General features: G+C 39.3%; 1 non-coding gene across 1 annotated transcript; it reads right to left on the reverse strand.

The window, feature by feature from the left end:
- Positions 1 to 1979: 1979 nt before the first annotated feature.
- On the reverse strand, positions 1980 to 2086 carry LOC141603799 (small nucleolar RNA R71). The gene has a single exon (XR_012525649.1). It is a non-coding gene; the product is annotated as a small nucleolar RNA R71 (small nucleolar RNA).
- Between the last annotated feature and the right edge of the window lie 12055 nt (positions 2087 to 14141).

A 14141-nucleotide genomic window follows, 5' to 3' on the forward strand; every position in this document is an offset into this window, starting at 1 on the left:
GGCCGAGCATCTCACACCCAAACCGGGCGGCTCCCTATGCAGTATAAACGTCTAGTGAAGGGAGGTCGTGAGGCTCCTTGGGGACTTGCAAGGCGTTAATCTTCTTCGTAGGGACTTAATCGTCATTTAAGCCCTTAGTTACCCTAATACTTGTACTTAGTATAAATACCCCATTGTGTTAGGGGATTAATCACCAAGTATTAATCAAGTATTAATCAAGTTAATTTACCAATCTAGTTTAGTAGGTCTTATTAATCAAGTTGTAATTACTCAATTTAATATTAATCAAATCTTAATCTCTTATTAATCATTCAAGTGTTCTTATATTTAGTTGGGTAATTTGAAGACTATTTGGGGTTTATTGAAGACTTGACAACTCTTCATCATTCATCAAGTTTTATTCTATTATTCTTTGCTTATTATTCGGATCATCCTTAAGTTAGTATAATCTCTTTTACCCATTGCTTAATTAATTATTTCTTTAATCATTGACCACGTTTAACCTTGTTAGTATGATTGACACCCTTATTAACATTCTTACCATGACCATGAGTGAGTAGTCTTCTAGCTAGGGTTAATGGGTGATTAGGGGAATTAAAACATGGGGGTAGATCCATACTTAATCTAATATGCTTTCATAAGATTTCTTGCTTGTTGTAGTTTCAACTTATGCACATGTTATGCTTGATGAATTGCTTGATTGACAACCTTGCATGAATCTCTTATCTATTCAACAAGACTTGTAAGATATAAACTAACTCAAGGCTTGTTAGACCATGCATATAGTTGAATAGGAAGAAACTAAGTCAACATGTAGGTGTTGTACAGTCTTGACCGACTCGGCTTCGGGACCCAAATCTTCCTAGGAATTGTAAGACATAAACTAACTCGATTCCACTACAATAATAATTTGCTTGCATCTATGTAAACATGTTTGTATGATCTTCACCATGAATCCCCTATAAATCCATGACACCCTGGTGCCTTAATCAATCGTTTACAATCCCTATTTCTTTACTTGCTTTGTTTTGCTTTTATTTCTTTACATTTCATTGTTAAGTAGTTTAGATTGCAACCCTCAAACCCAATTTGTGGCACCCTAAGACATAGCTCTCTACAACCGTTAACTTGATTCAATACCCGTCCTTTGGGATCCGACCTTTACTTTCCATTCTACTAAGAGTAGTTAGTTAAGTTTATAAATATTGTTTTGATTGCTTAGCTTGGATGACAAAGTTTTAAACCGAATAAAAAAACGGCGCCGTTGCCGGGGACGGTGTTCAATTGAATTGTAATTTGTTGTTTTTAGTTGTGTCTTTCTTAACCTTGGGGAAGTCAAACTCCTCAAGGTAGTTTTAATTGTTTTCTAGTTGTTTGCTTTTTGCATGTCTAGGAGATCACAAGGTAGACTTTTGCCTATTGATCCCGAGATTGAAAGAACCTTGACCAACATTAGAAGAACCGTTAGAGGGACTTCAACAAGTTTGGGTATTGGAAAACTTGTGGACATTAGTGTTGTCCAATCGGATAGTGTTGAGTTTACCAACCCTTTTGCAAGAGAAGGAGAGGAGAACCTTATTCAAAACCAACCACAAAACCAACCCACAATGCCTAAGTTTTAATCTCATTCCGTACCAACCGAGGAGAACCTACCAAATGGTACTCCAACACCACCTCACTTAACCGGTAACTTTATTGCCAAATCCGCATTCATACAATTAGTTGAGAGAAGTAAATTTGGAGGGATGCCTAGTGAAGATCCTCATCTACACATGGAAACTTTTTGTGACTATTGTGATGCAATCTCTCAAACGGGGGTGACTCACGACCAAATTCGATGGGTATTGTTTCCTTTTTCCTTGATCGAAGCCGCAAAGCAATGGTTAAAGAGCCTAGACAAGGCTACTCTTAGTATTGATTCATGGAAGAAGTTAGCACTTGCCTTCTATAAGAAGTTCTATCCTCCGGAGAAGACTAACATGTTGAGAGCTCAAATCACCGGGTTCAAGCAAAGAGATGAAGAGTCTCTATATAAGGCTTGGGAAAGATTCAAAGATACATGTCGCTCTTGTCCTCATCATGGACTAAGCGAATGGTTCCTTGTCCAACAATTTTGGAATATCTTGTATGAAAACTCAAGGAATGTGCTCAACATGGGTTCTAATGGAAGATTCACCGAGGTTGACGACAACCAAACTTGGGCTAAGATCGAAGAGATGGCGGTTCACAACTCTCAATATAGTAGGCCAAGAAAAGATATTAGGGGAGGGAGACATGAAGTTGACTCCGTCACACAATTGAGTTCACAACTAAGTGCTCATATTGACACCATCAACTTAAAATTTGAGAAAGCCATGGCCAAGCTTGACGAAGCTTCTCAATCACCCAAACAACATGTCAATGCTATTGTGGCAACATCTTCAATCCCAAATAGAGTGTGTGAGAGTTGTGGAACCTTGGGACATGATCAACAAGAATGTAGGGGAACAAATGAGAAAGTTATGCTTTCCAAGCATACAAGAATGACACCCCTTACTCCAACTACTACAATGAAAACACCAAATTCCACCCAAACCTCTCATACAAAAGCCAAAATGTCCAAAACCCTCAACCCACATACACCTCACCTGCAATAAGAAACCCTACTCAAAGACCATACTTCAACCAAAACCAACCCTCTTACAATCAATCCAATGACCAAGCTTTTGATGTTCAAAAAGGTGTCCTCCAAATGCAAAAGAGCCAACAAGATTTCTTTGCTCAAATGCAAAGAGATAGCCAAGCAAAAGACACTACCATCAACAATATCCTTGCTCACGCCAAGATGTTGGAGACTCAATTGCCTCAATTGGCCTCTTCAAGTTCCCAAAGACAAAAAAGACAATTACCTCCTCAAGGTAATCCTCCTACAAGACATGAGACCATTAATGCCATCCACTTGAGGAGTGGTGAAAGATATGAAGGACCCAAGATGCCAATTGAAGAGAATATTGTTGAAGAGAATGTCAAGCAAAGTGATGTGATTCAGCCATTGAGGAGAAATCCTAAGGTGGTAGAGCCAACTACCAATGACTCATCAAAGAAGAAAAACGTAGAGAAGGCCAAAGAACTTGAGCCTATTGTGATTAGACTTCCATTCCCAAGTCGCCAAGCCAAGCCCAAGATTGATGAGCAACTTGAAAAGTTCATGGAGATTGTGAATAACTTAGAGGTTTCTATACCATTCACGAAGCTAATCAACCATGTTCCGGCCTATGCAAAATACATGAAAGATATCCTTACCAAGAAGAAGTCCATAAGGAAGTTGGAAACCATTGCCTTTACAAAGGTAAGTAGTGCAATTCTTCAAGAGAATTCCCCACCTAAGCTCAAAGATCCGAGAAGCTTCTCCATCCATGTACCATTGGTGATACCACAATCAACAAGGCACTATGTGATCTAGGTGAAAGTGTGAGTGTCATGCCATATTCGGTATGTGAAAGACTAGGGGCGGGAGAGCTCAAGTGCACTAACATGACCTCGCAAATGGCGGACCGGACAACAAAGAAACCACTAGGAGTATGAGAAGATGTGCCCGTGAGAGTTGGAAAGTTTTTCATACCGGTGGACTTTGTTATTGCTGACATGGAGGAAGATTCCAATATTCCAATCATTCTAGGATGACCATTCCTACACACCGCCGGAGCGGTGATTGATGTAAAGCACGGGATGCTCACACTTGAAGTTGGTGATGAAACAATCACCTTTAATCTTGATAAGACTATGAGAGCTCCTAACTTGTTTAAGCCATGCTTTATGGTTGATCACTATACTCGGGAAGGTGACAAGAAGAAGATGGAATTTCCATTCAAAGAATAAGGGTAAGATGGAAATCTCAAAGAGAAGGTCAAAGACACACCGCCCAATTGGAAGAAAGATATTGATAACATTGAAATAGCTCTATTCGAAGAGCATGAAAATTTTCACAATAAGAATGAGAGATTGCAAAGCTCACCCATGACAAGTATAGATGAAGCCCTCATTGGCCATGATAACAAGGAAGGAGAGTTGCTCTTGTCAACTCATGATCCACCCGATATAGGGAAAGAAGCAAGAGAAGTATGTGGTCTATGGGATGAGGAGTTTGAAGGACTTGTTAACCCATACATTGGGAATGCTATGACTCTAGACCAAGGCTATGTAGACCCTTGTCAGCTCTTTGACTCGGATTACTACATGAATGAAGACAACAATGTGCCAAGATCCATGCAAGATCTTTATCATGACAATGAACAAGCATTCGACTACTTCTGTAAGGCGTTGAGCAACATCAACAACGTCCTTGCTTTACCCCCTTGATACCTCTAAAAAGAAAGAGAGTTTGGCGGAGTCCTCCCTAAACCACCATTTGTAAATATTCTAACCTCTTAAATTGCATTTCATTTAACTTGTACAGTACTTAATTTTTGCATTGCATTTTATATGCTTTGTTTGTAGAATTTGTGTAACATGAGAGCAAGTGAGGGAGGGATTCTAATGTGTTTGGAATGTGTAGTGTTTGATGATCAAGTGAGGGGAAGCAATTGCCTAGGCTAGCCAAGCCTTTGTAGTGCAACCTCATAGAAAATGAAGAAGCAAAAAAAATTACGGGAAAGGGATCCCCACGGGCAGACCTCAGTTCGTGGGGGCTGAGGCAAGGAAGAAAAGAAAAGAAATGAACTGCAACAGAATCCGCCTGAGCTACCATCAGGACGGGCGTCCCAGCTATTGACCCGCTGGAGCAGAGCTCAGGTCGGGCGTCCCCATGGCTTAAGAAAAAAAATCCTGATTCAAAATCCGCCCGTCCTCATTAAGAGCCGCCCGTCCCAATCTGTTAGAAGAGCAAAAACACGGAACCTTTATTTTCATTCTTCATTTCTATCTTTCTTCAAACACAAACACAACAAAATACCTCACTATAAACATCATCCCCATAATCCAAAAACACTGATTTCTCAACCAAATTCATCCAAATCAATTGTGAACTTGCTAATAATCAAAACAAATCACTCCTTTGTCAACAAAAACACCTTATAACATCAAAATCTCCACAAAATCAATCAAAATTTCTAGGGTTAGGGTGAAATCCAAAAACCCCCAATTTGATTGCAAATTTGAGTGAAATTGGAAGAAGAAAGGAGCATTTAAGCATACCCATAGTTTGTTGACACAAATTTAAAGGAGCAATCATCAATGGCAAGGACAAAGGGCAACACCAAAGAACTCGAAGCCCCAACTTTATCCAAGAGGCAAAACGTTCTAGCTTCTAATGCTTTAGTGGTGGTACAACAACCAAGGGTCAAGCAAAGGAAGTGGTTGAGGCCATGAAAGAAGTTACTACCACTTTACCGGAGATTGAGCAACTTAAAGATTATCCGGAGGTAAATTTTATTTCCAATGATCATAGAAAAGCTTTTGAATCCCTTACTAAGAAGAAAATTATCGCCACTGTAACACCCCCATACTCCAAGTGACTTATCAGGACCACTTAAGGCATGGGAATGTGATGTGACTCTTAATTGCGCATATTTAGTCCGCTAATTGAGCCCATTTTTCATACTAATATAGCATTTCATGGCCATTTTATCCGTCAATTCCTTCCTATTTTGCTTTCCTAGTGCATTTCGTATGTTTTGTAGGAAAGAAGATAATTAAGCGGAAATTCCTGTCTCCCGTGCATATTTGGAAGCTTATTGATGATATTGGATGGACTAGTGTGAAAGAGGAGGCAAGAACGAAGACCGACAACATAAGAATAAGGAGCATGCAAAAGGAGGAAAAGCAAGGGCCATTCTGAGGAACAATCCGAGTGGATTAGGCAGACGACGCTCGTCTCCCCCGCTCAAGATCCGAGCGTCCCGAGCAGAAGACGCTCGTCTCCTCACCTCACAATCCGAGCGTCTCCCTCCCTGATCCGAGCGGATGATGACGGCGCTAGCGAGATATGCTCATCTCCTTGAAAGACTTGCATTTCTCCACTTTAAAACTTAGCATTGTTATTTACTAATTTATCCTTACTTAACCTAGTAATGCACCATTATATATACTCCATTTGTAATAATCAATGGAACGAAGTTCCCATAGTAGGAAATTCTCTTAGATTAGATTAGGAGTAGATTAGAATAGACTTATCTCAATCATTCCACAAAATTACACATTAATCTTTCCTTAATTATTGTTCAAGTTTATTATTATTGGGTAATTGAATATTATTGGGTTATTATTGGAGAATTGACAACTCTTCATCAATCAATTAAGTTTTCTTCTATTATTCTTTCCTTTCCATTTGTTCATCTTAAGTTTGGTATAATCTCTTTACTCTTTACTCTTTATTGCTTATTTCTTCACTCTCTTATCATGTTTATACTTGTTGTGATGATTGACACCATTAATGACATATTTCCCATGATAATGAGTGAGTAGTTCTTTGACTAGGATTAATGGGGAATTAGGGAAAACAAACATGGGGATTGATTCATGCTTAATCTAATATGTTTTCATAACTAATTTGCTTTCTTGTTGTGATTTCAACTTATGCACATGTTATGTTCGATGAAATGCGAGCCTATGAATCCTTGCATTTTTTACCCATCACCTATCTTTTCAATAAGACTTGTAAGACATAAACCAACTCGAGTCTCATTAGACCATGCAAATAGTTGAATTGGTAGGACTAAGTCGACTTGTAGGTGTTGTACAAGCTAATCGATTCGGCTCTGGGACCCAAACCTTCTTAGGGATTGTAAGATATACACTAACTCGATCCCATCACAACAATAAGTGCTTGCATCTAGTAGAGAACATGTTTGTATGATCAACTCCCATGAATCCCTTATGAACCCATGACACCCTAGTACTTTTAATAAATTATTTACATCTCTTAATTTATTGTTTGTTTTACTTTATTACTTTCATTAGGTTAGAACACAACTACAAACCCAAACAAATTGTGACACTAGCATAAATTGAGATAGATAGACTTAGAACCCAAAGCACACCATCCCATTGATCGACCTCGACTTAATCACTAACTAGTTGTTTGTTGAGAATTATAAATGTGTTTGATTGGGAGACACGACGACAATCTCTCCATCAAAATGGCGCCGTTGTCGGGGATGGTGTTATGTGATTAAGTTCTTACTTGTTTGTCTATTTTAATTGTGCTTTAACCTTGAGGGACTTGTTCCTCAAGGTTCGTTTTAACAGTTTTATTGTAGTTTCCATGTTTGTAGTTGTATCTTTATCTTGGTTAAGATGATGACCCAAGACTTGATACATGAAGTATGTGGTGGATCTTTTGAGTATGACTACAATGGGTATGGGAGTTTGAGGAGCAAATCAACATAAACCTATCTTACTATTCATACAATGAAAATCTTAACTACTACCCCAAGTTTTCCCACCAAAATCACCACATCCAATATCCACAACAACTACCCACCCAATATCAACTTAATAATGAATTCCAAATACTACAATACAACCACTTTCACACCCACCGACAACAAGAAGATGAAGCCATTCAAAATGTGATCCTCCAAATGATGGGAGATTAATAAAACTTCTTCAAACAAATGCTACAGGAGAGCCAAAATAGGGACAATGTTCTTCAAGGCATTGCTACCCAAGGTGAGGAATTGGAGATTCAAATTGTCCAAATAAAAGAAGCCCAAGTAACTACTCCCCACCAATCCTTCAACATTGTCCATGAATGCGAGTTTGAAGGAGTGACCTTTGATATGGAAGATAAGAAGTGGGGAGAGCCAATCTCTTTGAGCTCTTGTGAATATGAAAGTGTGGTATTTGATGAGGAAGATATGAGGTTGAGTAAGCCAAATATTCTTAGCCTTTGTGAGTATGAGGGTGTGTCTTTGATGTGAACATTAAGATGGTGGAGGAAGGATTATTGAATAAAGATGAAGCCCCCATTTATGATTCCTATGAAGATAGCCATGATGACAAGATCATGTTTTGCAAGAACTCATGGGATAAGGAAGAGGAAGTTTGTTAGATCAATCTACTTGAGGAGCCTATCCTTGAGAAATTTGAAATATCTTATCATAAAGAACAAGAATGCCTTCTCCCTATTGCCTATGAAGACTATGTTACACCCACCATGGAGCCTATGATTATTGGAGACTATATGGTGGATCTCCTCCAAAAAGTCAAATCATCATATAAAGGGTACTTGGTGGAAAAGCTCAAGAACAAACTTGCAAATGAAGCCACTTGTGGAAATTTGGCATCCACAATTTCAACTTCTAAAGAACCCGATCTTCAATGTTGTGAGAATTCTCCTTCTACCTTGGAAGGATTGAGTAATCAAAATGCCATCATCATCACCAAAATGAAAGAGGAAGATGGCAAGTGGAAGTCTCCAGATGAAAATAAGCCATACTTCATCCCTAACATTGACAAGAATCATGGGCTTGTTGGTTTGAAGCATTGCAAATATTCAAGTGTCAAGAAAAAGGTGAAAAAGAAAATAAATAACAAATTCCCTTGGCCAAGCTTTATTTTGAAGTTAAGCAAACCATACTTATGCTTATTTGGGGCTTGTTCACAAGCTTTTGATCTCCTTCTAAGAGCCTTGAGCTCTATGGACAAGGAATCTCGACAACTTGAACTAGTTTGGTGGAGTCCTATGTCAAACCACCAATTGTAAGATATTCCTTCCCATAATATTTGCATTATATAAAATTGTATAGTATTGTATATAATTTCGCATTTCTTGCATGAGAGTAGAGAGAGAGGGTTTCTTACCCATTTATTGAGCATAATTTCAGAAAAAAGATAAGAAGGAATCACAAAAGGGTGCAAGGGAACGATTTTTGAAAGAAAAGAATAAAGGAGTGAGAAAGACGGCACGAGACACTCGTCCCGAGGGCAAGACGCTCGTCCAGGGCCTTGTCATGAGCATTACTTGATCCTGATCCACAATCCGCTCGGATTTAAAACAAGACGCTCGTCCAGAGCCTTGTCATGAGCATTACTTGATCCTGATCCACAATCCGCTCGAATTCAAAACAAGACGCTCGTCCCAAAAGGAAGACGCTCGTATCACGCCAAAGACGCTCGTCCTGAGAATCATCATGAAAATGATTTTTGGTCTGGAAGAGAATCCGCTCGAGTTCCTAGCAAGACGCTCGTCCCATATGAGACGCTCGTCTCAAGCAAAAGACGCTCGTACCGCGCCAGTCTCAAAAGTGCAAAGATCCCTGACTCAGAATCCGCGTGTCCTCCTAACAAGACGCTCGGATTGCTCCTCGAAGACGCTCGTCTTCATTGCGGGACGCTCGGATCGTGCTTATTTTAGCTGGAAACCTCGTGGAATCCGCCCGAGCCCGACCCTTATCCGCTCGTCCTCCATTCCTTTTTCTTTATAAACACCCCCACCATCCCTCAGTTCCCTTACCTTATCTACCCAAAATCTAACATCATCATCTCCCAAACACCCCCATCACAAAATTAACCCAAAAACCCTAACTTTTTCAAATAAAAAATGATGAACCTAAGAGGAAAAGGCAAGAAGTCCGCTGAGACCGCACCCAAGAAGCGCAAGAGCACTACTTCATCCGCCCAAGGAGAGGAAAGAGGCTATCACAATGTGATGATAGGAGGGGTGGAGCAACTCGAATTTTTTCCGGAAGTGATCTTCGCTTGCGATGAACATCGCCAAAAATTCCTCACATTGCTAGGTAAGCATTATGAGCCAACTCAATTCATTGATACCAAAGTTTTAGAGGTTCTAGGTATAAGGTATCAAACTGAAATGTTCTTTGATGGTTTGGGCCATGGAAAGCTATTCTATGCCCATGAGGAAACCTACCTTAGCCTTACCCTAGAGTTCTTGTGTAGTCTCCGCATCGTCACAAATACTCGGAGAACTGTTTGTATGGAATTCCGACTATGCAATCGAGACCATAGGCTAACCCTTGATCAATTTGAAAATATCTTTGGTCTTCTTGTGCCAACGAAAAACACCGACAAACCCTCGGACATTAATGTTGACCGCGTTTGGAGAGCTATCTCCGGGAGGGACTTCATACACTTGAAACAATGCTATACCTTCGCAATTCAACATCCGGTGATTTGAATCACCGAACGCTTCATTGCTGGGACTATCAATAGGAGATATGAACAAGATAGGTGCACTCTCCTTGACTTAACCTTCTTAGAGTCATATTTAAATGTTCAAGGGACAAGGCCTTATAATTTCAACACTCCCTTTGAGATGCTCACAATAAGGTTCTTTGATTTCGCTCAAAGGAATTCCCACATTAAGACCTTCGTGATGGGAGGCCTAGTCACGATGTTGTCCAATGATCTTTGTCCCGGGTTTAACCTTCATGGGACTTATGTAAAGCTCGAGGGGAGCACCTTGATTGATGAGGAGGCCATCTTCAACCACCACCGGTTTGGGTGTAGGTGTGGAGTGGTTTACAAAGGGGTGCTCTTCTATTGTTCTCACGGGGTGGAATGTGCCACCTACCGAGCCAAGGTTGAGTCGGTATTCACCTACACCGAGCTACCTCCTCGACATCGAGATCCACCCCAACCCACCTCAAAGAGAAGAAGTGTGACACCCCGCGATAAAGTGGAAAATATAACTTATAAATTCAAGCGGAAAATAGGGAATTTTTGAAACTTTTAAAATTTAAAGCGCGGTTTTATTATAATACCAAACACAAATAAAGAATGCGGAAATAAAGTTTAAATTATACAAACGTGATAGTCAAGGTGAAGGAAAAGATATCCCTCGAATGACAATACAATAAAAGGTGAGTCTAAACAATCCTAATAAACCGACTAAAAGGCCAAAGTGCTCGCTAGCTCACACATGTCTTCACCCCATGAATGCACCAACTAATACCTGTCATTCATGTAAACATGAACGCGCACACGGTCGGTGGGGAGTAACTCAAGGTTCTCCCGACCCACAAAATGTCAAAACGAACATAACAAGGAACTAAAACAGGTAAGTCATATAAGACACATACAAAAGATAAGAATATCAAGTTTATATGTAAACATGGCAAATAATTGAGATGGAACAAGATAGGCCAACATTAGCATAATAAAGATTCAACTGTTCACGTGAGACCATTAAATAATATGAAAGACAAGAATACAGTCATTTATGCAAAAGTACGCATTTCAAGGAATTACAACATAGATATGAGATTAGAATCCGAATCATGTGAAGCAGTTAAGTAAGGGATCAACCAATGCAAATTACAAGAATAGAAACCGTAGCCATTATTTGGAAAACCACTTAGCAAACATTGCACGGGACGTGGCTACTAATGTCACATTCATACTTATGGCTTGCATCTCACCATAAGAACAGATGGGAACATCAATCCCGATGATCATATCGCAACTAGAGAGCTTATAGCTCACCCCTAGTATCCAATAGGACCAAGACAAACAACACAAGGCATCACTCTTACCTTGAAAGACAAATACCAATAACTATAACCAAGCAAGACCTTTACTACTCATATATCAATATATAATTCCCCTGGTAGGACGACAATGGTACTCCCAAGACTCAGTCCTAGTCTAAATCTGGCCAGACTCTCGGGACAGTACAGTTCCCGATTCGACATGCGGCAGAACGGTCCGCATCCAAGACTCGAAGACAGATCGGAAATCGAGAACCCACAATCGGCAGGACAGTTTGAAAGAGGCGTAAAGATAAGTCAAGCAATACGGTATAGCATAAAGGCATTATCAAGAATACGACTCAACCAAGCGATACGAATCAACTTGGAAAGAGACTACTACAAGTAATGAACCGATGATAATCCAAGTGAGACATTTAATGCCATATCATAATCATGAATATGAATAAGTAACCCATTTCCTCAATATTTGTCACTTGAATAAAAATGTAAACAAACGGTGATGAACCATTTATACTAAGCAAAACAAGCATTCAATCATAAATGACTCAATTTAATTAAATAAGTAGAATAATTCACTCATATTTGAGATACGATAAATAAATGGGAATGAACGGATTAAAAATTCATATTATAGGTAAGTGAGACATTTCATCAAATTTTGACTTGAATAAATAATAAATTCCACTTTTATGATTAATGTGAGAAAAATATATGAACGGACGATATTTAACGAATTAAGTTATATAAAGCATGAGACGGGTTTTAAATAAACCAAACACGAATTTAAATTGACTGAAGAAGGTACACAACCCGAGGCTAGGCCACGGCTCAACCACATGACTAGGACCATAATCGGCGGCCCTAGCCCATCGTCCGGGCGGCAGGCGGCCCTGCTCAGCCACAGCCGTTCTTGCTCGAGCCACAATCGTCACCAACACTCCACCTAAACAACTACTCATCTCACCATGTAACTACCCAAATCGCCCACCGAAATCCTCGCTTGACTGTCCCAAAACAGCCCACTCAAACCCGTCAAAATAGTCCAAAACCTTGCAACAAAACATCCCAAAACAACCCCACCACAGTCCATGAACAACTCTGAAAAACCTGCACAAAGTGACCCAAAAACAGTTGTAAAACAGTCCCTCATCACTCCACGAAACAGCCTGCTCAACACATTATAGCGGTCCCAAAATACACATGAAACCGTCCCACATCAGTCACTCTTACGCCCCAAAAATAGTCCTGAAAGGCACTATCTTATCCGTCCCAAAACTGTCCCAAAGTACCTGCAAAACTGAATCAAAACAGTCCACTTCCCGCCTTAAAACAATCCCAAATACTCATCCAAGGCCATTCCAAAACAGAGTTCCAAAACAGTCCATTCGACTATAAATTTAGACGGAAATGAAAGTAAGGTTGAGACGGAAACAAAGCACGATAAACACATGATTAACAGCCACTACATTTACTCCAAAAACCTCAGTCGCATATTGTTTCATTATTTGTCAAAGGTGGTGTCTTGGAAGTTGTTCATAGAACAATGTAAGAGTAGCATGATTAAGAAACACTGCACTATCAACCAGTTTCAGTCACCTAGGTGTTTGCTTAGGCATTCCATTATATTTTCAATTTAAATAAATCGATGCCCCAGTCCCCACTATCAGTAAGGTTATCTACCCAAGTCTTTCCGTGACTAAGATATATGGCATATTTCTTATGTTAGGTTGCTAGGCTCTTCCGAAATATACAAGAGAAGATAGAGGATGAAGACAATCTATGTAACGCCCCGTAAATTTCGGATCGTTAATATGTTTCGAAAATAATTAATTAATCAAGTAAAATTTGACATTAACGTATTTAAAGTAAAAATAATTCAAAGAAATATAATTTTATTATATTTTGAAGAAAAGTATTTATTTTGATAGTTTTGGAAATGTTTAAAAATAGTTTAAACCGTGTAAAATCTTTTATTTCGAAATAAGGGCGTATCGGGGGGAAAATGACAATTCGTTTGAACGTTGGGTAAACGGATTTGGAAGTGGGTCGTATGAATACTCAATTTTATTGTAATCTTGTGTTTAAAGACTTTGGTCTTGACGGAATTTGCATTTGACTTACGGATTTAATTATTATTGAAACGAGTCAAAACCGACTCGTAAAAATCCCGACTAAAAATCCCGCACCTCCTTTTCTCCTTTCCTCTTCCCTTCCCTGCGTGACCAGCCCCTTCCCCCTTCATTTTTTTCTGATTTTCTCCATCATCTACAACAATAACTCAAAAACACCATTTTTCATCATTTCTACCTTAAAATCGTCACAATTTCTTCGTTACTAGTCCGTTTTTCGCATAATTTACCTTTCCGGAATCCCCTCGCCACGATCTACAACTTAGTATGTTCTAATTTCAATTTTCATTAAGTTATTTTAAGACCAATTTTCGGAAATTCGGTTTTATATGCTTATTATTGTGTTTTAATTGTTTATTTAGGTGAAGAATTGGAAGACGAGTTCGGGGACTCGTATATTGTAGAGGATAGCGGCTAGTTGTTGTTAGGATTTCGGTTTTGAGGTGCTAATTGCTCTTTTTCTAGCTTAAGGTAACATATTTCGAGTTACTCGACGAAAGATCGTCACATGTTTTTGATTTTTGTATGTTTGGTGAATTTTTGTTTGGGTAGTAATTTTCACATGTTAAACTTAGTTGCATGC

This window comes from Silene latifolia, chromosome 9 (genome assembly GCF_048544455.1).
Source record: "Silene latifolia isolate original U9 population chromosome 9, ASM4854445v1, whole genome shotgun sequence".
NCBI classification, from domain to species: Eukaryota; Viridiplantae; Streptophyta; class Magnoliopsida; order Caryophyllales; family Caryophyllaceae; genus Silene; species Silene latifolia.